General features: G+C 45.5%; 1 protein-coding gene and 1 long non-coding RNA gene across 2 annotated transcripts in view; one reads left to right on the forward strand and one right to left on the reverse strand.

Annotated features, from left to right (window-relative positions):
* The window catches only part of CYP1B1 (cytochrome P450 family 1 subfamily B member 1), a 165,539-nt gene that overhangs the window by 55,135 nt on the left and 86,032 nt on the right, over window positions 1–24,372 (reverse strand). The window lies entirely within an intron of this gene.
* LOC143987629 (uncharacterized) lies at window positions 16,280–18,270 on the forward strand. The gene is made up of 2 exons (XR_013276671.1): window positions 16,280–17,871; window positions 18,013–18,270. It is a non-coding gene; the product is annotated as an uncharacterized LOC143987629 (long non-coding RNA).

Here is a 24,372-nt window from a genome sequence, read left to right on the forward strand (position 1 = left end):
CAACCTACTAGTTCCACAAAGGTCCTTATAAGGACTGGTAAGGGTGAACTATTTGGTGTGCAGTATATAGTTGTGTAATACACGTATAAAATACTTGCACATATAGAAAGCATAGTATAGTGCGTTTCCACTGTGCAGCATTGTGACTGCTGAGCGGTTCTGCAGCGACTCTACAAACAGTGACAAACGCAATCCAAAAAAAAAGTATAGTAACTGGTGTGATAGACCAGTGGCCCCCAAAAACAACAGATTGAAGCGGGGTGTTATATACCTTCTTCCACATACATACTGCACGTCTCTAGAGAGTTTTGTCACAGGGTCATTTAAAAAAATGACAGGCAGAGGAAGAGGCAGGCCCTTCCGCAGGGGTGGTAGGGGTAGGGCAGGAGCAACAGCCTTGAACCAAACTGGGAAATTGCAGAAGGTGCGTGCGATTACGTCAAAGGAAGCACCAGAATTGGTTGACTGGCTCACTCAGCCTTACTCTTCTGCACCCTCCTCATCCTCTCGATCTGCACCCTCTTCTTCATTCTCTGCTATGTGCACCCCCAAAGACACTACCACCAACAACACCACCACCACATATCTTCCGCTTGAGTCACAGGAATTATTTTTCGATCCATATCAAGACATTTCTGATGCGCAGCCACTCTTGGCATTGGATCAGGAAGAGGAGGTAGCAACAACCGCCACTCAGCAGTCTGACGACAGTACCCAGGTCAGCCCAAGGAGGAGGTTGGTCCCCGGTGTTGCTGCCTACTCCGAGATCTCTACTTATAGCGGTGGGGAAGGTGACGTCGATGATGACGTGTCTAGTGATGTCACGTGGGTGCCCACAAGAGAGGAGAGAAGGGGAGTTCAGAGGGAGATACAGACCATCAGATAGGGAGGAGAAGCAGGAATATCTTACATTGCACAGGAGGGACAAAGCAGACTGCTAATATATCAGGAGCGAGTCATCGACCATGTACGGTGACATCTGGCGCTCCCAGGACGCCGGCACATGGCTCCGCAGTGTGGGATTTTTTAACGTGTCCGCTGCTGACAATAGTGTTGCCATCTGCAATCTTTGCAGTCAACGCATTAGTCGCGGTAAGCCCAACACTCACCTAGGGACGACCGCCTTAAGAAGGCACATGAGCAGCCATCACCGAGCCCAGTGGGAGCAACGGAACACACAAAGCCACACTCCAGGCTCTCACCGTCCAGCCTAGTCTTCTACTTCTCCTTCTCCTCTCTCCTCCCAATTGTCCTCCACTCCACCTTCCATCACGCCAAGCTCACGTTATTCTGCAAAAAGGTAGTCTTCCGTGGGCCTAATGTTCGAGCGTAAAAAAATTATGACGCCGGATAACCCTCTTGCCCAACGGTTGACGGCTGGCTTGTCAGAACTGATAGCCCGCCAACTACTGCCATATAAACTGGTGGACTCGGAGGCCTTTCGAAAATTTGTGGCCATTGGAACACCACAATGGAAGGTCCCAGGAAGGAAGTATTTCTCACAGAAGGGCATCCCAGATCTATATGGCCATGTTCAGCGGCAAGTGAATGTATCTCTGGCACACAGTGTCGGTGCCAAGATACATCTGACCACAGACACGTGGTCTAGCAAACACGGGCAGGGAAGGTATATCACTTTTACTGCCCACTGGGTGAACCTTCTGACGGCCGTCAAGCATGTAACCCGTGGCACCCGTGTAGATTTGGTTTTACCGCCACGGATTTCATGCAGGCCTGGCTCTTCTCCTCCTCCTCCTACTCCATCCACCTCCCTCTCCTCCTTGGCTGACTCCTCCTTTTCCGCTGCTAGCGTCTCTTCCGCTGCGCCGCCCAAGCTCCCCAGAACCTATTCGACATGCCAGGTGAGACGTTGCCATGCCGTGCTGCGTCTGTTGTGCCTGGAAGCCAAGAGCCACACTGGCCCGGCACTCCTTTCAGCTTTGCGTTCACAGGCAGATCAGTGGCTAACACCGCTCAATTTGACAGTTGGTAAAGTGATGTGTGACAACGGTGCCAATCTGCTTAGCGCATTGAAACAGGGCAAAATTACGCACGTGCCATGCATGGCACACATCTTAAACTTGGTCGTGCAGCGATTCTTTGTCAAATACCCTGGGGTCCAGGACATCTTGGGGCAGGCAAGGAAAATCTCGGCCCATTTCAGAAGATCTTACACGGCCATGGCTCGCCTTGCTGACATTCAGCAACGACACAATCTGCCGGTCAGACGTCTTATTTGCGATTGCCCGACGCGATGGAACTCAACCTTCTATATGCTTGATAGGCTGCTCCAGCAGAAACGTGCAGTTAACGTCTATCTGTATGAACTATGTGGCAGAACAGGTTCTGGGGAGCTGTGTTTTTTTTCACCGCGCCAGTGGCTGCTCATGCGCGACGCATGCAGACTTCTGCGCCCATTTGAGGAGATCACCAAACTGGTCAGTCGCAGCCATGGCGCCATCAGTGACATGGTACCTTATGCCTTCTTTATGGAGCGTGCATTGCGTCGTGTCATTGATAAAGCTGTGGAGGAGCAGGAGCGGGAAGATGAGAAAGTCGCAATGCTGGATGAATTCCCAGGGGGGGCTACTCTATCTGATACAAGTGAACAACAGGAGTCTGAAAAGGAGTCAGAGGAGGATGGTGCCGGGCGGATGAGGAGGAGCAAGAAGAGCAGGCTTTAAACCTGGGATCCCTGTTGTTGTGCGTGGATGGGGAGAGGAGAATGAAGAGGACGACATTATACTGGATGATGAGCAGGAGCCAGGCCACCACACCGCTTCCAGTTTAGTGCAAATGGGGGCCTTCATGCTCCAGTGTTTTAATAGGGACCCCTGTATAAAAAGCATAAGGGTCAAGGATCAGTACTGGGTGGCAAGGTACTTAGACCCTGGTACAAACACAAAATGGCGGAAATGTTACCGCCGTCACAGAGGCCTGTCAGAATGGAGCACTTCCAGGCCTTGCTTCGAGAAATGCTGCATTCTGCTTTTGCGTGCGCTGGCAGAGGAGCAATTCCCACTCCCAGAGAAGGAGTTGCGGGTACCAATCCAACAGCGCCTGCAAGAAGAGGCCGATTTGAAGATGTGTTGGTTACTTCTGATATGAGGTCATTCTTTCAGCCGACCCATCGACAGGTGTCATCCGGATCCAGCATCAGGGAACGCCTAGACCGTCAGGTGTCCGACTACATCGGGTTAACGGCCGATGTGGACGCTCTGAGGAGTGATGAACCCCTGGACTACTGGGTGGGCAGGCATGACCTCTGGCCAGAGCTTGCCCAATTTGCAATCGAACTGTTGGCTTGCCCCTCGTCCAGTGTCCTGTCCGAAAGGACATTCAGCGCAGCAGGGGGGATCGTGACCGATAAGCGTACTCGCCTAGCTCACGACAGTGTTAACTACCTCACATTTCTAAAAATGAATGAGGCATGGATCTCGGAGGAATTCAACACATGTGACCAGTAGACCATGTATATGTCTAGAAACGATTTTTTTAATCGAGCACACAGACCTTCTTTCTTCATTTGGCTCACTTTGGCTCACTTTCTTGTACAAAAAAAGCACACCGTACTATATGCCCGTACCCTCCTGTTTGAAGAGGTTGAGCGTGTCATATTTCTCCTGGGGCTGCTTATTATGAGGGGCTCCCACCATCCCTGTGCTGTGCCAACTTCCTCCTGGGGCTGTACCTCTGCTGTGCATATTATGAGGGGCTCCCACCATCCCTGTGCTATGCTCATTATGAGGGGCTCCCACCATCCCTGTGCTGTGCTGACTTCCTCCTGGGGCTGCTTATTATGAGGGGCTCCCACCATCCCTGTGCTATGCTCATTATGAGGGGCTCCCACCATCCCTGTGCTATGCTCATTATGAGGGGCTCCCACCATCCCTGTGCTGTGCTGACTTCCTCCTGGGGCTGCTTATTATGAGGGGCTCCCACCATCCCTGTGCTATGCTGACTTACTCCTGGGGCTGTACCTCTGCTGTGCATATTATGAGGGGCTCCCACCATCCCTGTGCTATGCTCATTATGAGGGGCTCCCACCATCCCTGTGCTATGCTGACTTCCTCCTGGGGCTGCTTACGGTGCAGGTGTCAGTGCTGTGTATCACGGTGCTGGTGTCAGTGCTCTCTATCACGGTGCTGGTGTCAGATCACTATCATGGTGCAGGTGTCAGTGCTCTATATCACGGTGCTGGTGATCATCTCCTGCACCCTCTTCTTTGCCTACCCTGACCTTCCCTCTCCTCCATTGCCTTCATGCGCTCCACAGTCCTGAATTGTCACAATTTCACATATAAAAAAAGAATGCTTGTAGTTGTAGATCCCAGATTTACCTCATACATGTGTTATGTCATTGGCCATGTGGTGGGACTATGTGTACACAGCTAATAATTATTTTGTGGCTGCAAATATGACCTATAGGTTTGTAAAGTTCGCCTCCCATTGAAGTCAATGGGGCCGCCGCAAACGTTACGGTTTGCAATCTATCGGCCGCATTCGCGGTTCGTGTTAGCGAAACGTTCCGTCGGAAGTTCGTCCATCACTAATTGTAACCCTCGTCTCTAGACCGAATCCTTGCAATCAGTAGTCTCAGAGAAGAATACACAGAAGGAAGAAAATGGACTGCAGGGAATAAGGGAGGAATTTGAGAGAGAGAAAAGAAGGAGGAAAGAGGAGGGGGAAGATTCCATCAAAAAACAGGGGGGGGGGGGTACGCATCCAGAGTCCCCTAAATTGAGAGAAGTAGGCTATCGAACCTGGATGGTTGATTATATACTATCCATGGTTGCCAGACCCAGAGAAATGTATTATGAGTGTCAGAGGTAAAGGATGCCAATTTCTCATTTATCATAATATCGTTCATACGATTTTTAAGTGCTTTGAAGCTGAGTATAGGGGTTTTGGTCAACTAGTGTTAGCGAGGTGCAGAGCTAATTTTGCGTTTCGGGCAGAGGAGTTCAAGTATTGGTTTACATAGGAGGGCTTCGTAGGGGTTTCTTTTAAGATTAGAATGGAGCATATCGCGTAGAAGAGCATAAACTCTGACCCATAGTCTGCATACCTTAGGACATGTCCACCAAATGTGGGCCATTGTACCCTCCAGTAAACACCCCGGTAACAATGGGGGGAGTAGGAAGGAATACAGCGAGCTAGCCTGGCTGGCATATAATACCATCTCTAGAACACCTTTTATGCATTTTCCAGAATAAGAACATTCCTAGAGCTTGTTGTAGCTCTGTGATATCGTCATGATCTGGCAGTTCTTACCCAGGTCCTTCTCCCATTGGAGATGATATGATCGCATTGGGGGTTTCCGGGAGGAGATGTTTGAGGAGTAGATTAAGGATATTACTCCAGAGGAGTTGGGTGTAGCCCTGCAAATATGTTCAAAGGAGATTAGAGTGTATGGGGTAGGCTGGGCCTTTGTAAGTAGCTGTAGGAAGTGTTTTATTTGGAGGTAACGATAATGTTCCCTAAGTGGGATATCATGAGAGGATCTAAGAGCTTTAAACGTGATTATTCTCATGGGGGTGAACAAAGCGTGGACGTCAGTAAATCCATTATCCGTCCACCATGAAAATTGTTGAGGGTTCTCACAGCTGGTTGGGAAATAATGGGCAATGAGTAAGACGCAACAGTGGTAGGTGGGGAGACAATAGCCCTGCCGAGTATTTAACAGAGTCCCATAAGCGGAGAGAGTGTGTCATACATGGTTTAAACCCATATGGGAGCTACATGGGAGGGAGCCAAGGTATAGAGGAAATGGGGACAGGGTGAGATTCAACCAGATTAATAGTGGCCCATAGCAGCATTTGATATGTGTCGTGAAGATGAGATAATGGAGCTATGTTTGCTGATGTGTGGTATGCCTGAAGATTGGGGACCGAAAGACCCCCCATTAATCCGTTGTGTGTACAAAATCCGTTTATTGATCCGGGGTCAGATAGAACCCCAGATAAATTTCAAAAATCTTACATTGGTGAATTTGTAATATATAGGAGGTGATCGGGACTGGCATTACTCAAAAGATATATAATAGTTTCAGGAGATAGGTCATACGGACTGCAGAGATCCTTCCGAACCAAGATAATGGGAGCTGGGACCAGGAGGATAATAGATCAGTGAGCTTTCTAAACAGAGGAGGGAAATTGGCCTGGTATAATCCATATTTAGGAGTGAGGCATATTCCTAGGTAGGGCAATGAGGGGAGACATTGAAAGAGAGGTCAGTCCCGGGGGAGGGGGTTTACGGACATTGCCTTAGATTTAGTAGGGTTAACATGTAGACATGTAGACCCGAGAGAGACGCAAAGGTCTTCAGAAGGGAGAACAGGTTAGGCAGTGAGATTCTGGGTGATGTCAATGTCAATAAGATGTCATCTGCAAATAAGTAAATCTTATGAACAGAGCCTGCCACTTCAATGCCTTTTATATCTGGATGGGAACGGATCGCCTCCGCCAATGGTTTCATGGCTAGGACGAAACAAGAGAGGTGAAAGTGTTCAGCCCTGTCGAGTACCCCTCCTGATAGGAAAAATAGAGGATTCAAACCCATAGTATTTAAGTTTAGCCTGAGGGGCATCGTACAGGGCCACTAACCACTTTAAAAACAAAGTACCGAAGCCATAATGGCGAAGTACTGTCATTAGGTAAGGCCACGACAAAGCGTCAAAGGCTTTATTCACATCCAGCGACAAAAGCATAGTTTCCAAGGAGCGGTTATGGGCGAGATGTCGTATTTGGATGATTCTTCTAATGACATTCCCTGCCTGTCTCTGTGGTACAAAACCTACTTGGTCTTTTTTAATTAAACGGGGGAGGAAAGAGTCCATACGATTATCCAGAATTTTGGTAAGGACTTTCATATCAACATTAACCACTTGCTTACTGGGCACTTAAACCCCCCTCCTGCCCAGACCAATTTTCAGCTTTCAGCGCCAATGCACTTTGAATGACAATTGCGCGGCCATACAACACTGTACCCAAATGACATTTTTATCATTTTTTTCCCACAAATAGAGCTTTCTTTTGGTGGTATTTAATTACAGATGGGAGTTTTATTTTTTACTAAACAAACAAAAAAAAGATGCAAAAAAAAAAAAAAAAAAAAATCATGTTTAATAGTTTGTTATAAAATTTTGCAAACAGGTCATTTTTCTCCTTCATTGAAATGCGCTGATGAGGCGGCAATGGTGGGCACTGATGGGCGGCACTGGTGGGCACTGATAGGCGGCACTGGTGGGCACTGATAGGTGGCAATGATAGGCACAGTTAAGGTGGCACCGATAGGCACAAATGGGCACTGATAAGGCGGCACTGATAGGTGGCACGGATGGGTGGCACTAAGGGGCACTGATAGATGGGACTGATGGGCACTGATAGGTGGCACTGATGGGCGGCACTGATGGGCGGCACTGATGGGCACTGGTAGATGACACTGATGGGCACGGATATGTGGCACTGAGGTGCAGCAATGTTGTTGAGGCAGATTGTGGGCACTGATAGGTGGCACTGTGGGTACTGATGTATGGCACTGTGGGCACTGATTTATGGCACTGCTGGGTAGCATTATGGGCACTTTTTTAATTCTCTGGGGGGTTACTGGCAGGGGGCAGGTGGGCACTGATACACTGGCCGTGATCGGGACTGATGTCCCGATCACGGCCGCCGGTGATCTGCTTTTTTTTTTCTCTTCTCGCGCTGAGGAAAAATAGCCGTTTACCGGCTCTGTTTTGTCACATGATCAGCTGTCATTGGCTGACAGCTGATCACGTGGTAAGGGGTCGGGATCGACCCCTTGCTCGGATCGGTGATCAGGCGAGTCTCATTGACTCGCCAATCACAGAGCGTGCCCCGCGCGCCCCTCAGGGGGCGCGCAGGCCGCTCGTGCACGGGACGACGTCAATAGACGTCGTCCCGGCAAAGGAGGTCCGCACTGTAGCCATCATTCGGCTATAGCGTGGATCTCAAGAGGTTAATTAGTGATATAGGTCGAAAGTTAGCCCAAGAGGTGTGGTCACGATCAGGTTTCGGCAACATCACTATATTAGCCGTCAAAAGATCAGGCAAAAGATTCTGACCATTTTTTTTTTTTTTTTTTTTAAATACTTTATTTCTCTGCAGGAATACATAACAAAGATCACAAACAAAAAAAAAAAATAATTACATAGGTCAACTTATCAAATCAATTTACAAAACAAAAACTTATTAATTTAACCAATGATATACAGTGCATTCCTGCGAAATTTTTTTCTTTTTCCTTTTCTTTTCCCCTTCTAAGCAACTAACAATATTACAATAACGATTCCCCTCAACAACCCTCTGCTCCAAGGCCCTAGATCCCGTGAGGGACTTATAGAACCGAGGAGAGAGAGAGAGGAAAAAAAAAAAAACCCCCAGGGAATCCCAAATGGAACAAATAAAAATATGTTGCCCCTGCTGACAGAGGGACCTGTGCCACATCACTTACTAGCTATTCCTCTAGTTCCTCTCCAATTAGCCCTTTCCCTTCCTCTGATTGTAAAAATGACTCCCATGGAGCCCAGACTTGCAGTAGACACTCCCTTTCCTCCAAAGACATAGGGATCAATTTTTCCATGATCCCAATTCTTCTTACTTTATTTAACCAATTAGAGATTCGGGGTGTCCCTGGTTCTTTCCAACATATGGTGATGCAGCTTTTAGCTGCATTCACCAAATGGCATAGCATTGAGTTCTTGTATCTCTCTAAAGGAATTTGTGAGCATTGTAGTAAGAAAAAAGCTGGGTCTTCCGGGATCTGGTAATCAGTAAATAATTGAGAGATTCTCTGAACTTCTTGCCAAAACTGTCTAATTACTGGACAAAACCAGAAAATATGGGCTATGGTGCCTCTCTCCCTATACCCCCTCCAACACCTATCCGACATTTCTGAAGAGAATTTATTCATTCGAGACGGGGTGTAATACCAACGCATTAGTACTTTGTAATTTAATTCCTGTATCTTAGTACATCTAGATGATTTAAAAGTTAAATGTATTATTTTCTGCTGTTGGGATGGTGTAAAAGTTTGTTCAAGGTCCCTTTCCCACTTATCTAAACTCGCTATACCAAAATCCTCAGGAGGTGCTGTTAGTTACGCATAAATATCTTAGAGATAATATGGGAGAGAGGTTCACTCTCCCCACAGTACTTCTCAAACTTAGTGAGAGGTCGACCATACCCTTCGGCGGGTCCCAATGTTTCAAGAAAGTGTTTAACTTGTAACGCCTGCCAGAAGGGCAATTCGTATTGTCCTCCTAGTCGCGTTAATATTTCTATTGATGGCCACTTACCAAACCTCAGAAAGTGTGAGGCCTGGAAACATCCTTTCTTTTTTAATTTCCCAAATATTCCTGATTCCAAACCAGGAGGGAAATTTGGATTCCCTAGAATAGGAAACAGGGGGGTTTCTGGTGATGAAAATTTGGGGATCCGAGTAAATTTAGCACCCATACGAAGGGTAGGTCCTATTAAGGGATGTACTTTTAATATAGAAGGTAACGCTGCATGGCACCATATAGCTCTCTCTAAGGGGATAGAGCTAATATGTTGTTCCAAGGTAATCCATCTTTTACTATCTCTATGGCGGCACCAGTCAATAACTCTACCTAACTGGGTAGCTTGATAATATTTATATAAATCCAGAGCTGCTATACCACCCACCTCTTTAGATAGTGTTAACAAATTCCTATTAATCCTTGGCCGTTTACTCGCCCATATAAACTTTGCAAACGCTATTCGAGTTTTACTAAAGAAGGCGGGTGGAATCGAGATAGGTAACGCCTGGAACAAATAGAGAAATTTTGGCACTATATTCATTTTCAAAATATTACATCTCCCGAACCAGGAATGTGAGGCTTTACTCCATTCATCTAACAATATGCTAACTTCCCTTAGTAAAGGTGGAAAATTTAGGGCATATACATCTATTAAATTGGGTGGAATCTGTAGCCCTAAATAATTCAAAGCCGTCGTTGTCCATTTAAATTTAAAATTATTCTCCAAGTTTCTTTGGGTGGAATGCTCCAGGGATACCCCCATTGCCTCAGACTTGCTATAGTTTATTTTAAAATTCGACAGAGCACCATAACACTCCACCTCCCTTAATAAATTAGGGAGCGATATTTGTGGACTGGAAAATGAAAATAAAAGATCATCCGCGTAGGCTGAGAGTTTATATTCCTGATCCCCCACGGGGATACCCTTAATATCTGGGTTCTGTCGAATTCTATTTAATAAAGGCTCCAATGTCAGCGCAAACAGAATAGGAGACAAAGGGCAGCCCTGGCGCGTCCCGTTGGATATTAAAAAAAATTCTGAATTTATTCCATTAGCCTTCACCAAGGCTTGTGGCGTTGAATATATTCCTGCTATCCAGTCCAGCATTCGATCCCCCAGGCCGATCCGTTTTAGTACTCCTAGCATAAAGGGCCAGCTAACCCTATCAAAAGCCTTCTCTGCATCTGTATTCACAAAGATACTCGGCAACTTCCTCTGATTTACATATTGAACTAAATTCAAAAAACTTTAATAGTGCTATCTCTAGCTTCCCGTGTGGGAACAAATCCCACTTGGTCCCAATGAACCAGCTGCATCATAAATGGTTCTAGGCGAGCCGCGAGTATCTTTGTGAATATTTTGTAATCCATATTCAGTAATTATATTGGACGGTAACTACTGCAAACTGATGGATCTTTTCCTTCCTTTGGGATCAGTACAATATGTGCTCTCAATGCTTCTACGGGGGGTAAAGCAAATTGTCCTAATGCACAGGGGGCCGCTCGTGCACGGGACGACGTCAATAGACGTCGTCCCGGCAAAGGAGGTCCGCACTGTAGCCATCATTCGGCTATAGCATGGATCTCAAGAGGTTAATTAGTGATATAGGTCGAAAGTTAGCCCAAGAGGTGTGGTCACGATCAGGTTTCGGCAACATCACTATATTAGCCGTCAAAAGATCAGGCAAAAGTTTCTGACCATTTTTAACAGAGTTATACATGGCCATCAAGGGAGAGGCTAAGACATCTACTATAGTATAGTAAAGTGCCGTAAAGCCCTCCGGACCTGGCCTCTTTCTTACCTTTAAAATCTTTTATACATTGTCTAACTTCCAATTCCTGGATGTCGCGGTCCATAAGTTCCATATGCGCCTTGGATAAGGTAGGCAGAGAAATACGCCGCAAAAAGTCTACCCTATTCGGTTCATTGGTGGGGTCTTGGGCCAAATACAGGGTGGTGAGTCTATGACAAAATTTGTCCAGAATACGGACCGGGTTGCTGGTTAGTATGTTATGTTGGGTACGTAAAGTAATAGGGGTAGGTTTGGGGTTAAAAGTGCGTAATCTCTTGGCCAGCATTGTGCTGGTTTTGCCAGTATTGGTATATCAAAGCAAACAAACCAAATGCACTGTGCGTTTTGCCTGATCGATAAGGCATAAAAGTCTAGTTCTGTGTGAGCCTGGTCCAAGAGTCTACAGTTTGCAGGTGTGGGGGGTTGCTTAAAAGCTGCGGATGTAGATTCCAGCCGGGATTCTAGTGTTGTCTGCAGCCTCTGCCATTCCTTTTTATGTATTGATGCTATTTTTATTATATGACCCCCCCAAAGAGTCACTGGGGAGGAAATAGAGGTGGAGTTGAGGCGAAAATATTCTACTGAAGCTTTTAACAGGTCTTCCGGAATGTCTTGCAAAGATAAGTGGACACTGACTCAATTAAAAGGGAGATGTTTTCTTAGCATAATTATGTGGTCAATTCTAGAGTGTGGATAGTGTGGGTGGGAGTAATATGTATATTCTTTACTCAGTGGGTGTAATTCCCTCCAGAGGCCTAACAGATCATGAGATCGTAGGGAAATGGAAAATGCTTTCACTGCAGATGAAGCAGCCCTTTTTTTCTGAAGGGTATTTGTCCATTACAGGGTTCAGAGCCACATTTGAGTTCCCTGCTAATAAAAGGGTCCCCCTTTGGTGGGATGTCAACAGGGAGCAGACGTGTCAAGAAGGGTCCCGAGTTAGAATTGGGAGCATAATAGGTCATTCGGTAACCTCAGTGTCCTGAATAGTGCCTATGAGCAGGAGGTCAGCGAACAATTTTGGATGTTCGCGGCAAATTCGAAAGCTGCAGAACACCCTTTAAAAGTCTATAGGAGAAACCAAAGTGCTATTTTAAAGGCTTATATGCACGGTATTGTCATAAAGTGTGATTTTAACCACTTGCCGCCCGCCCTATTACAAATAGACGGCGGCAAAGTGGTTTGATAATCCTGACCGGACGTCATATGACGTCCTCAGGATTATGAGCCGCTGCGCGCCCCCGGGGGCGCGCATCGCGGCGATCGTTGTTGCGGGGTGTCAGTCTGACACCCGGCAACTACGATCTCGGTAAAGAGTCTCCGACGGAGACTCTTTACCACGTGATCAGCCGTGTCCAATCACGGCTGATCACAGTGTAAATGGGAAGAGCCGGTGATCGGCTTTTCCTCACTCGCGTCTGTCAGACGCGAGTAGAGGAGAGCCGATCGGCTGCTCCTCTGACAGGGGGGGTCTGTGCTGATCGATTATCAGCACAGCCCCCCCGAGGATGCCCACACTGGACCACCAGGGACACCACCAGGGAAAAGGTAATCCTCCCTAGACCACCAGGGATGCCCATGGTCAGCACAATGGATGCCAATCAGTGCCCATAATGGATGCCAATCAGTGCCCACAATGGGCATCACTGATTGGCATGCATTATTGTTTGGCACTGATTGGCATCCATTAGTACAGTATAAAACCAATGCCGCCTATGAGTGCCCACCCGTGCCGCCTATGAGTGCCCACCTGTGCCACCTATGAGTGCCCACCTGTGCCGCCTATGAGTGCCCACCCATGCCCATCTGTGCCGCCTATCCATGCCCATCTGTGCCGCCTATCCATGCCCATCCGTGCCAGCTATCAGTGCCAATTTGTGCCACCTATCAGTGTCCATCCGTGTCGCCCATCCGTGTCGCCCATCCGTGCCGCCTATCAGTGTCCATCAATGCCACCTCATCAGTGCCACTTCATTGGTGCCCATCAGTGCCGCCTTATCAGTGCCAACGTACTTATTTACAAAGTTTTGAAACTGAAACAAAAAAAAACATTTTTTTTTCAAAATTTTCGGTATTTTTTTATTTGTAGCGCAAAAAATAAAAACCGTAGAGGTGATCAAATACCACCAAAAGAAAGCTCTATTTGTGGGAAAAAAATGATAAAAATGTCATTTGGGTACAGTGTAGCATGACCGCGCAATTGTCATTCAAAGTGCGACAGCGCTGAAAGCTCAAAATTGGTCTGGGCAGGAAGGTGTTTAAGTGCCTGGTATTGAAGTGGTTAATAATGCTTAAAGTGAAATAAAAGTGTAATATTCCTATAAATTTTGTACCTGGGGGTGTCTATAGTATGCCTACAAAAGGGGCCCATGTTTGCTGTGTTTAGAACAGTATGATAGCAAAATTACATTTCTAAAGGAAAAAGTAATTTAAAACTACTCGTGGCTACAATGAATTGTCGGTCCGCAATACATATAAAAGTTCATTGATAAAAACGGCATGGAGATTTCCCCACAGAGGAACCCCGAACCAAAATAAAAAAAAATGCGTGGGGGTCCCCCTAAATTCCATACCAGGCCCTTCAGGTCTGGTATGGATATTAAGGCGAACCCCACGCCAAAATTAAAAATGGGTTATGGGGATAAGGCCCTTCTCCCCATCAACATGGGGACAAGGTGCTTTGAGGGGCTACCTCAAAGCACCCTCTCAATGTTGAGGGCATGTGGCCTGGTACAGTTCAGGAGGGGGGCGCTCGCGCTCCTCCCCTTTTCCTGCGGCCTGCCAGGTTGCATGCTCGGATAAGGGTCTGGTATGTATTTTTGGGGGGACCCCACATTCTTTTTTTTTTTAATTTTGGAGCGGGGTTCCCCTTAAAATCCATACCAGACCCGGGAGGGTCTGGTATGGCTTCTGAGGGGGACCCCCATGCCATTTTTTTTAAAATTCTGGCACGGAGTTCCCCATATCCATACTAGACCTGAAGGGCCTGGTATGGCCTTGAAGTTATACAACACTTTCTTTCCCAATCCCACAGAGACGACAAGCCATTACACCAATTTATCGTGCAGGGATTGCAATTAATTTTGCTACACAACGCATTCGCTTTCCATGGATCCTACTTCCTCCAGATACAGAGGGTGGCTATGGGGACATGCTGTGCCCCCTCTTATGCCAACCTGTATCTGGGGGAATGGGAGAGTCTTTTCCTCTCATCAGATCAGGTGCTTTGCGACCAAATACTTATTTGGTATCGTTACATCGACGATATCATTTTTGTCTGGAATGGCACCTTTGAGGCTTTAATCCAATGTATGAAGTTAATGGAGAACAATACCTTCAACTTGAAATTCACCATGACGTGTGATCGGGTCAGGGTGAATTTCTTAGATGTACCCATCTCAAAGAAATCCCAGGGTCATTTATTTAGCTCCCTACACTGAAAAGAAACTGCGGGGAATACGATACTCTTTGCAACCAGTTCCCATCCAGCCCCCTTAATAAGATCAATCCCATATTCTCAATATTTGAGAATTCGAAGGAACTGTACGGAGGATTTCACCTTTAAGACCGAATCTAAAAAGCTCCAACAACGGTTATTACAAAGGGGTTATTCCCGAACATGTTTGAAAAAAGCATTTAGGCGAGCTTGTATACAGAACAGATGTAACTTACTAAAGGAGAACCTGAGAAATACCACTCCTATTAAAAAAGGGGGAACCTGAACCAACCAGGTTGATTATGACATACACTGCACAACACAGGTCCATACAACGAATTATGAGAAAACATTGGCACGTTCTTCTATTGATCCCGTAATTAGGCAATTTATTCCCAAAAATCCTTCAATTACCTTCAGACGCTCCCGGTCATTGAAAGACCGTTTAGTAAGGAGTATACGGGGGAGTTCAGGGGTGACCCTTGCAAACGGCGGGGCTCCTTCAAATGTGGAGGTTGTCCCCAATGCCAATTTATAAACACGGGTCAGAAAATTTACTTGCCTAATGGGAAGCTTTTCAAGCCTTTTCACTTTGCCAATTGTCGCATGTATGGGGTAGTCTATTTATTAACATGCTCATGTGGCTGTTTTTACGTGGGTAAAACAAAACAGCCATTATGTAAAAGAATTAGTAGACACGTACTGAACATACGTACTTGCAACCCAGATCTAACTTTAGGCCGCCATGCACGTGACATACACTCAGGCAACTTCCCTATGATCAAGTTCACTGTGCTAGATCGGGTCCATCCCAATCCCAGAGGAGGTGATTGGGATAAGATCCTACTACAAAGAGAAACGAGATGGATTGTCGACTTATGTGCCACTAGCCCACCAGGCATTAATGAGTGTGTTAGTTTCAAACCTTTTTTGGAAGACTTCACCTCGGGTACGTGGGATGGCCTGTAGTTAGAACAATCAGCATTGGACCTGTGTCTGTATTTCGATAAACCTCGGTGGCTCATCCACCTCCGTCTGTTTTTTGTTGTTTGTCTTTTTTTGTGCAAACAGTTGTGTTTTGTAGGAGAATGGGAATTTAAACAGGTAGGTAGAGGTGGAATGGGTTATTTATTTATTTTTTTTGTTCTTATGTTCGTATGTGCCGCTGTGGTTGTATTGCGGGGTCATTTTCACTCCTTACATGAATCTTTCCGGCCGGGAAGTGAGGTCACTTCCAGTCCGGATGCTAAAAGTGTCCGTGAGATCACTTCTGGTCCGGAGCTTGCGTTCCAATTAATGGAACACACGGGCGGACGTGACGTCTGCTTGTCTAGCCCTTCGGACTTCCTTCGGCTGACCGGTGTCTTGTAAAATAGTGTCCTCCATCAGAGATCAGATTTTAGATCACCGATTTCATTCATTTATAGGTTTTTTTATGCGATTTTGATCACATAGACTATTATATACATTTTTTTTATAATTTTGCTTACAGTGATATCATAGATGTTCACTCATCCTTAATTTATTTATTCTATGCACTTTATGGTCTCAAGCACTGTTCTGCTTATTTTCTAGACACAGGAATAATGCATAAGAACACTATATATTAGACGTTCATTTTAATGCACTTCTTTAAGCTTTAAGTGCCGCTCACTAAACACTTTAAGAATTATTTACACCTTTTTGGTACCATTTGATTTATAGTTATTGTATTTGTTTTTGTTGGTATTTAGGAAGCGCAACACACCCCTCCCCCCCTTTTCTGTTTACTATTGAGAGTTCACTCATAGAGTGCTTGCTGCTCCTGCTAGAACATTTCTCTTGCTTTCTTCCAATTTTTTTGCCATAGAGCACAGGAGCCCCTTTACACACTCCATCAGATAGTGTCCCCTGTGTACTGCGCATGCGCAGTACACAGGAACACAGATTCCGAAAATTGCCGAGGATGAACGGCGCCTGCGCCGTGAGTCCAGGTTCTATCCCCACTATCCAAGTGGACATAGCGTTAGAATAAAAAAAGAGCCGAGCGGAGCGAGGCCGAGCCCGAAGCGCGGCGAGCGAAGCTCGCCCGCGAGAGGCCCTCTAAAATTCACAACCCTATGTCCGCTTGGATGGTGGGGCTACCACCTCCACTCACGGCACAGGCGCCGTTCAGCTTCGGAGTTTTTCCGAAGCTTCGTCTGCTCCGTACTGCGCATGCGCAGTACGGAGCGGACACCATTTGATGGGCGGACTCTATTAGGCAGAACACCGGCATCATGGAGGGGGCAAGCTTTGACGCTACACTGAATGAGGCATGGCATCCATCTTTTACAGGCCATCTCGATGACACCCGCCCCCGGCCTTCGGGGCCCCTCCCCCCCCATGGATGAACGATGTCAGCATAGGAGGTAATCCAACGAGTAGAGACATGCTCTCAAGGCACTATTCACCCCACTTAAACAGATGACCCCACCCAATTAATTAAGGGCTATTAGGGTATATTTATACTTCATTGGTGGCAACGAGTGTTGCTACATCCCCACGCCCTGCACATGGGAACACTGTTTGACTTGTGAGTATTCTTGAGATTAGTTATTGTCTATTTTATTATGCTTGTACATTGAGGACTAATTCTTAGAGTATTCTTTTACAGGTCAATTAATCCATGGGCTGCATTGTCTAGCCCTCTGTCAAGTCTATCCCGTGGGAAAGGTTCCTCTGAAAATTTCGAGCCTATTCAGGCTATTGCCTATTTTTAGCAAAGCCCTCTGTCTATGACAATAGAGGTATCTACAGATTTGACTAACCTGTTCCCTTTCTACACAGAATACTGGGTAAGCAGCTGTTTTTGACATGCATTTTTGGATACCTTTACTATTCAGTATAGCTTTTCTTGTCTTTTACTGAATAATTGATCCTCCAAGCATGCTTTTACTCCGCAATGCTGTGGTCTTTTCTTCCTATGGCTGTGGTTGGGCCGTCTGTGATCTGCGTATACTTTGACCACACTTGGTCATTCCACTCTGGCTAAATACCTGGTGGTATAGGGCTATTTTCACATTAGACAGTATTTTTAGACACCAACTTGATAGTCGGTTCTTTTCGAATCCCTCTTTTCTCGCCTCATAGCATATGGGGTATATGCTCACTATCACAAGGGGTAATAGCTTTCGATACCCACTGGTAGTCATTTTTATGATCCTTGAAAATCTCTTTTGCTTTCATCTGGCATAGGAAGGGTGGATTTAAGGGAAACAGTCGTGGCCATATATCAGCTTGGGACAGAGCCACACAAACCAGCGAAAGGCATTTGCATGTAATGGTCCCACTGCATCAATTTTTGATTTATTATCTCAGGTAGGTCACTTTTTGATTACCTTTGAGCATAATCAAATAAAAAAAGTTTTTTTTGTTTTTTTTCCTCCTCCCCACTTTACTTATGGCAGCACATGTGATTATTTGTAAATTTGTGTAAGATTTTGTTTTTCTATGTTGTAGAAATATCAACTTGCCACCCAATTATTGCTCTTCACCCCTGAGGAAAGTTTCTGTGACATCAGCAACTAGAAACGTGTCGGGCGTGGGTTTATCAGCTTAGAGTGTGGTTAATATTCATTGGTTGGCTTTTTTTATGCAATGATGTGTACATATAATTTTGTAATACCATAGGGACACTGTTTAGTAGTCCCTCTGGTTTAAGTGTATTTATGTAATTTTGTCTTGTATTTGTTAATAAAGTATTTTTTATGGTTTTGATTGGTGTGTGGTGTTGGTGGTCATTTATAATCCCACTTATATAGAGGGACTTTCTTGTTTAAGATTTATTAGGGATGAGACCACCGAGAGCCCCCTTCCTTCATGGTATGGAATTTAGGGTGACCCCACGCATTTTTAAAAAAAAAATTTGGTTCGGGGTTCCCCTGTGGGGAAATCCCCATGCCATTTTTATCAATGAACTTATGTGTATTGTGGACAGACAATTCATTGTAGCCGCGAGTAGTTTTAAATGACTTTCCTGATGCCTTCATGGCAGCACACAATGGGTTGCGACTCCGCCCCCACAACCCAACAGGATTGGTTTAACTATAAATTTGAAGGGGAGACACCCCGCTGCATTCTCTTTATCCTCACCTGACAGGTTGGACGAACAGTTTTCTCCTTTTTTGACAGATGAAGAAGCTTCTTACCGCAATCGCCTCAGCAGGTTCAAGCCTCTCCTGTTTGGAAGTCCCTCCTGTACAGTCTCTAAAGGAGCTTCTATGGAGGGAACCCCCTGTTCTGTTGGTCTCAGGGGCAACTGTATTTTGGCATTCTAATTCTAAGTGGACTTCCCCTTTTTTATTCTCCTTTTCGTCTTTTTCCCCTTTTAATCGTGTCCTTACTTTTTTACCGGTCTGCTGGCTCTTACTGTCCACCGCTGTACTAGCATGGCCACCGTTCGTCTTGTTTACTGCTCTGCGCATGTGCAGAGCCAGGCATATTCTAGAATGCATTGTGCCCTTATCCAAGATGGCGTCGGAACGCATCTGCGCATGCGTTATTTCTTCAGACTGCACTGTCCACGCAGACCACCATCAACAGACTAGGCAAGAGGCTGTACCAGGATTTAGGCAAGTATTGAAGAAGGGGAGGAAAAAAGGAGTGCCAGACCGCTAAATGCTGCATTTTCCTGGCAGCCCTACCAGATCAAGAGCCGCAAGTTCCAGGCATGGGAGAAGATCAAGCCATACTTCAAGCAGGAGGTCCTGCAGGAGCCGCTCAAGTTCTCCATCTCGTAATCGAAGACATAGCCACTCATGGCACAGCTATTCACGCTACAGTCGCTCCCGTCATAGTTAGTCAAATCGTAGGTGGTCTCCTTCTTTGGACCGTCAGAGCCGACACCCGACTTGCAGCCAACGCTTGCTGGATATGCGGCGCTCCGGCACTGCCAGATAAACTTGCCTGCTGCTCTTGCTTCAATGAAGCTACCAAAGAGAAGGAAGAAGACGCAAGGATGGCTACAGAGCTCATAAGAGAATCAGTGTGGGAGTCCAGTTTGGTAACAAATGCACCGACAATGGATAGAACAGCTCCTAGTACATCTTCAGCAGGACCCCAAAAAACTCAGGCATCAGAATCTTCCTCTGAAAGTGAAGGTCAGGAAATGTCAGCAGGGTTAAATTTTTCTCTGGTGGAGCCTTTTGCCAAGTCAGTCAAGGGAAACCACAAAAAGTTCGGAAATATTTCCCAAATTTAAAAAGAGATCCGGAATCATTTCTGTTTATAGAAGAACTCGAGGATCTCATTAAAGACGTGTGGGAAAGATCGGATAAGCGATCTAGTCTTACTAACAGACTAGCGAAGATGTACCCTTTGAACTAATCAAAAGTAAATCTTTGATTAACGCTCCCATCGTCGATTCCTCCTTGATGCGCCTTGCCCCGCCACGTCACACTATCAAATCGAGGACGTTGTCTCTTTTTGGGATGTGCTCGATCAAAAAATGGACCTGTAGAGGAAAAAAGGCTTATTCCAGGGCCAGGGGTGCCTGTAGGCCAGGAATTAACACAGCTACAGCGGCTAGGGCCATCTCAGGATGGGCAACCAAGATAGAAAAAAAGGATCTACAAGATGGCACTGAAATGGGAAAAATAATTTCCTCTCTTCAAGAAATCAGACTGGCAGGTGACTTAATAGTGGAGGCTTCAGTGGATATCATAAGATCCTCAGCCAGGGCAATGCTAGCCTGTGTCAGCGAGAAGAGCCTTATGTCTTAAACCGTGGATGGCCGATACAGCATCCAAAACAAACTGGTGCAGAATCCCATACGATGGCTCAAATCTATTCGGTGCCAAATTAGACTCCGCAATCTCCAAGGTAACAGGAGGGAAGTCAAGTCCGATTCCCTCTGATAGAAGACCCAAGGCCCAGAAAGGGCCGCTTTACAGACGTAATCTTCCGGATAAGTACAGGGAATCTAGATCCTACCGTCCTGGTAGGGAATTTAGAGACTGGAAGAACACAAAACCTTCTTTTCTGAGGATTCAAAATCCAAGGCTACCCCGGCTGGGGAGCAGCAGAAATCGTTTTTGAAAATTCGCCCACCCACCCGGCTCATGTGGGCGCCAGGCTAAAGAACTTAATTTGAATCTGAACAAATCATATAGAAGATCTATGGACACTGTCCACAATCAAATTTGGACACAAATGGAAATTCACAGACTCCCGAGAAATCACTTCCAGCCAGACTGCCATCTTCGCTATCCAAGAGAAGTCTGCTAATAAAATACGTAGCTGAATTGAAGCAGAAGGGGGCTATTCTGGAGGTCCCATCATGTCCGAGGGGGAGAGGATTCTACTCCCCTTTGTTTCTGGTAAAGAAAAAGACAGGAGAATTATGACCTGTGTTAGATCTCAAGAAACTCAACAAAGGCATCAAAGTGGAAGCTTTCAAAACTGAAAGTCTCCAGTCCATACTCCTGGCAATAAATCTGAGTGACTGGATGCCATCAATAAATGTATCGGACGCCTATCTTCATATCCCAATTCATCCGGATTTTCAAAAGTTTCTGCGGTTCGCCATCAATCGATGTCATTTCCAATTTTGGCGTCTCCCATTCGGCATCTCCTCGGCACCCAGGACATTCACCAAGGTTCTGTTACCATTAGTGGCATTTCTCAGGAAAAAGGGGATTGCATATCTGCCATTACCTGGACGATAGCCTAATTTTAGCAGAAAGTCAGGAAGAGCTGACCCAACACCAGGAAATTCTCCTTGCAACTCTCCAGAATTTTGGTTGGATAATCAATTGGAAGAAAAGCAGTCTACAACCCACTCAAAATATGATATTTCTGGACGCGGATTTAAACACCAAATTAAACAGGTTACAGCTCCCGCAAGAGAAGCCGTCTTTAATACAGAAAATGCGGAAACTTATCAACAAATCATCTGCCAGCCAGAGCCTGCCTGAGTATACCATGGTGCAATGGTCACAATGGCCCATGAAAGTCCTGCAGAACTCATGTCTCAGGCAGTGGGATGGAGTATCAATGCATCAGACCATTCTCATCTCCAGATCAGTGAAGCGGTCACTATGGTGGTGGACACACCCAAGCAATCTCGGGGAATGCAGACCGATAGTCCCTCCGGATCCCAATGTAGTCACCTCGGATGCCTGCCAGATTGGCTGGGGAGCCCACTTTCAAGCTCAGGCAGCCCAGGGTCAATGGCATTTCCGCTCCTAAAGGGCACTCCGCTCCTAAAGGGCACTCCGCTCCTAAAGGGGAAAGAATGTGCTTATCTGGATGGACAACAGAGTGGCAGTGTCCTATATTCAGAAACACAGAGGCACCAGGAGTGTCACGCTGATGGAGGAAGTCCGTCCCATATTCGAATGGGCTCAGATACACCTAGCAGACTTGAGGGCAGTATATGTCCTAGCGGTGCAGAACATGTTAGCCAACTACCTGAATCGAGAAACAATATCAAACAACGAGTGGTCCCTGAGTCCTCAGGCCTTCTCTTTCCTTACAGAAGCCTGGGGAATGCCATAAATAGACTTAGCAGCCACACCAAGGAATACCAAGTGTCACAGGTTCCTGTTGAGAAGTTAATTTCTATCAGCAAAAGGGGGGTGGACTGTAATCCACCCATGGAATTTCAGGCTGGGGTACATATTCCCTCCTACTCCGTTAATCATGAGATTCCTGTCCAGGCTCCGGAGGTTCTCAGTAACAGTAATCGCAGTAATTCCACTTTGGCCGAGAAGACCGTGGTTTACAACCCTTTTACAGCTCAGCCTTCAACCTCCAATTCCTCTTCCAATAACCCCAGATCTCCTATCCCAAGGACAGTCCTTACACCCAACACCAGAGAAGTTACATCTGATGGCCTGGAAGTTGAGAGGGCTAGGTTAAGGGAAAAAGGCTGTTCTCAGGATGTTATATCAACCCTGATGCAAGCCAGGAAAAACACTACTAACACCATATATACAAGAATTTGGGAAAAATTCCACTCCATGGCACAACAGAAAGAATAGAACCCTTCTTCTCCAGAACCTTCTCAAATTCTAGAGTTCCTTCAATCAGGGGTTAACAAGGGTCTGAGCTCAAGTACTCAGAAGGTACAAATATCTGCATTATCTGGTAAAAGAGGCTCTAGGTGGGCGCTTCACCCTCTGATAATACAATTCCTAAGAGCCTGTATAAAGATTAAACCTAAAAAAACTAAAATTGCAGTGCTAAATGTGAGATACTAGTGACAATACGCACCAGGCACATATCAAAAAAATATTGTGATAAAGAGTAAACTCACTGAAAAGAGTGAGCCACAACAATAGTAGTGAAACTAATAAATAGTGATAAAAAGCAAATGAATATCAAATCCAAAATGCATAACATTAAATTATAAAAAATCTGTGCAGTTCATAAAAAAAAAAAAAAAATATATCACAGAGAATAGGAAAATGCTATGCACATAAAAAAAATCCTCATGAGAGGTCAAGACTACAACATCAATGAATCAGTCCTTCATGTAACTCCATCCGATTTTTATACGGCAGACTTCAAATATATGCAGTTGTATAGAAATGTGATACTTGACGTCCAAATTCCACCAATAGAAAACTTCTAAGAAGATAGCAGGTGCACTTATAGAACAATAATGGGTGCTCTTGCCCCAAGGTGTGGACCCACACACCGTAATGAATCAACTGCAAATGGTCCTCCAAAAAGGAACAAATCGAACTCCCGGCTCTCGATCGAGATATCCGATGCAGGTTGTCTGTGTCTCAAACTCCCCGAAAATGCAATCATGAAGGTAGGTATAATGAGAAAAAAAATAGAAAAAAAAAAATGCCTCCACAGAGTAGATCACTCCAGTACAAAAAAAATATTTAAAATTATTAAATTATAAAAAACAAATTCATGAAGGTACAAGCCATCAAGAGAAATTATGCATAGGCAGAATAATAGATAAAAAGTGTGGTATATCTGGCCGACAGGCTATGTACCCGACATGTTTCGCACCATAGTGCATCAACTGGGGCATAAACCTGCTGTCAAGACTCCACGCTAATTTGCTCTATGAATGTATTGACCACCTTGGGAGATATACCGGTGCTGGACCTCCTCTCTACTCTGGATTTGGTCGTGCAAGGGTCTCCAGGCGACGTTAATCAATGTGGATGGAGGATCCTCAGTGACCTGTTACTCTGTTCCCGAGTGGCTTTTCTTTCCATGCGTTTACAATCTGGTGTCGCTGACATGCAGGTCCAACAACTCTGGTAAGAGTATTCACTTTTATCTATCTTCATTGACCCCAGAATCTTCAGATGTTCAGTATGTTGTCGGCTCCTTCTGTCTATGGATGGTTTTGATTCGTGACCGATTCATTATTCTTCTGGATGGACTCTTTGTTGACTTGCACACCTTTTTCACTTGATTTATTTATATTTTTATTTTCAGCACATAGTATTTAGACATTAGCACTACATTTCTACCTTTCCTTTCCACATGAATATTTGTCACATTCGTATGTAGCAGCTGTATTTATATATATTGTTTAGTATAGAATAGCGCAGTATATGTTTCACATAAAAAAATACTCCACTGCTGTAAAGCTCAATTTGTGGGGTATGCAGGATAGAGGGATTCAACATCCGCAGTAACCAGCAAATACTCTTGTTGGTAGTCCATTCTTTCCAACAATCATATAGTATCTCCAGTTTCCTTCATATATGAGGGGACAGACCTCACCAATGGTTGTAGGTGAAAGTCCACGTAACTACCTATCCGTGACATAACCAAATCTATGCCGCTCACGATCGGTCTCCCCGGATGTCTCATTGCATCTTTATGGACCTTGGGGAGTAATCC

This window comes from Lithobates pipiens, unplaced genomic scaffold (genome assembly GCF_037356315.1).
Source record: "Lithobates pipiens isolate NorthernLeopardFrog02 unplaced genomic scaffold, aLitPip1_a1.2 Scaffold_18, whole genome shotgun sequence".
Lineage (NCBI taxonomy): Eukaryota > Metazoa > Chordata > Amphibia > Anura > Ranidae > Lithobates > Lithobates pipiens.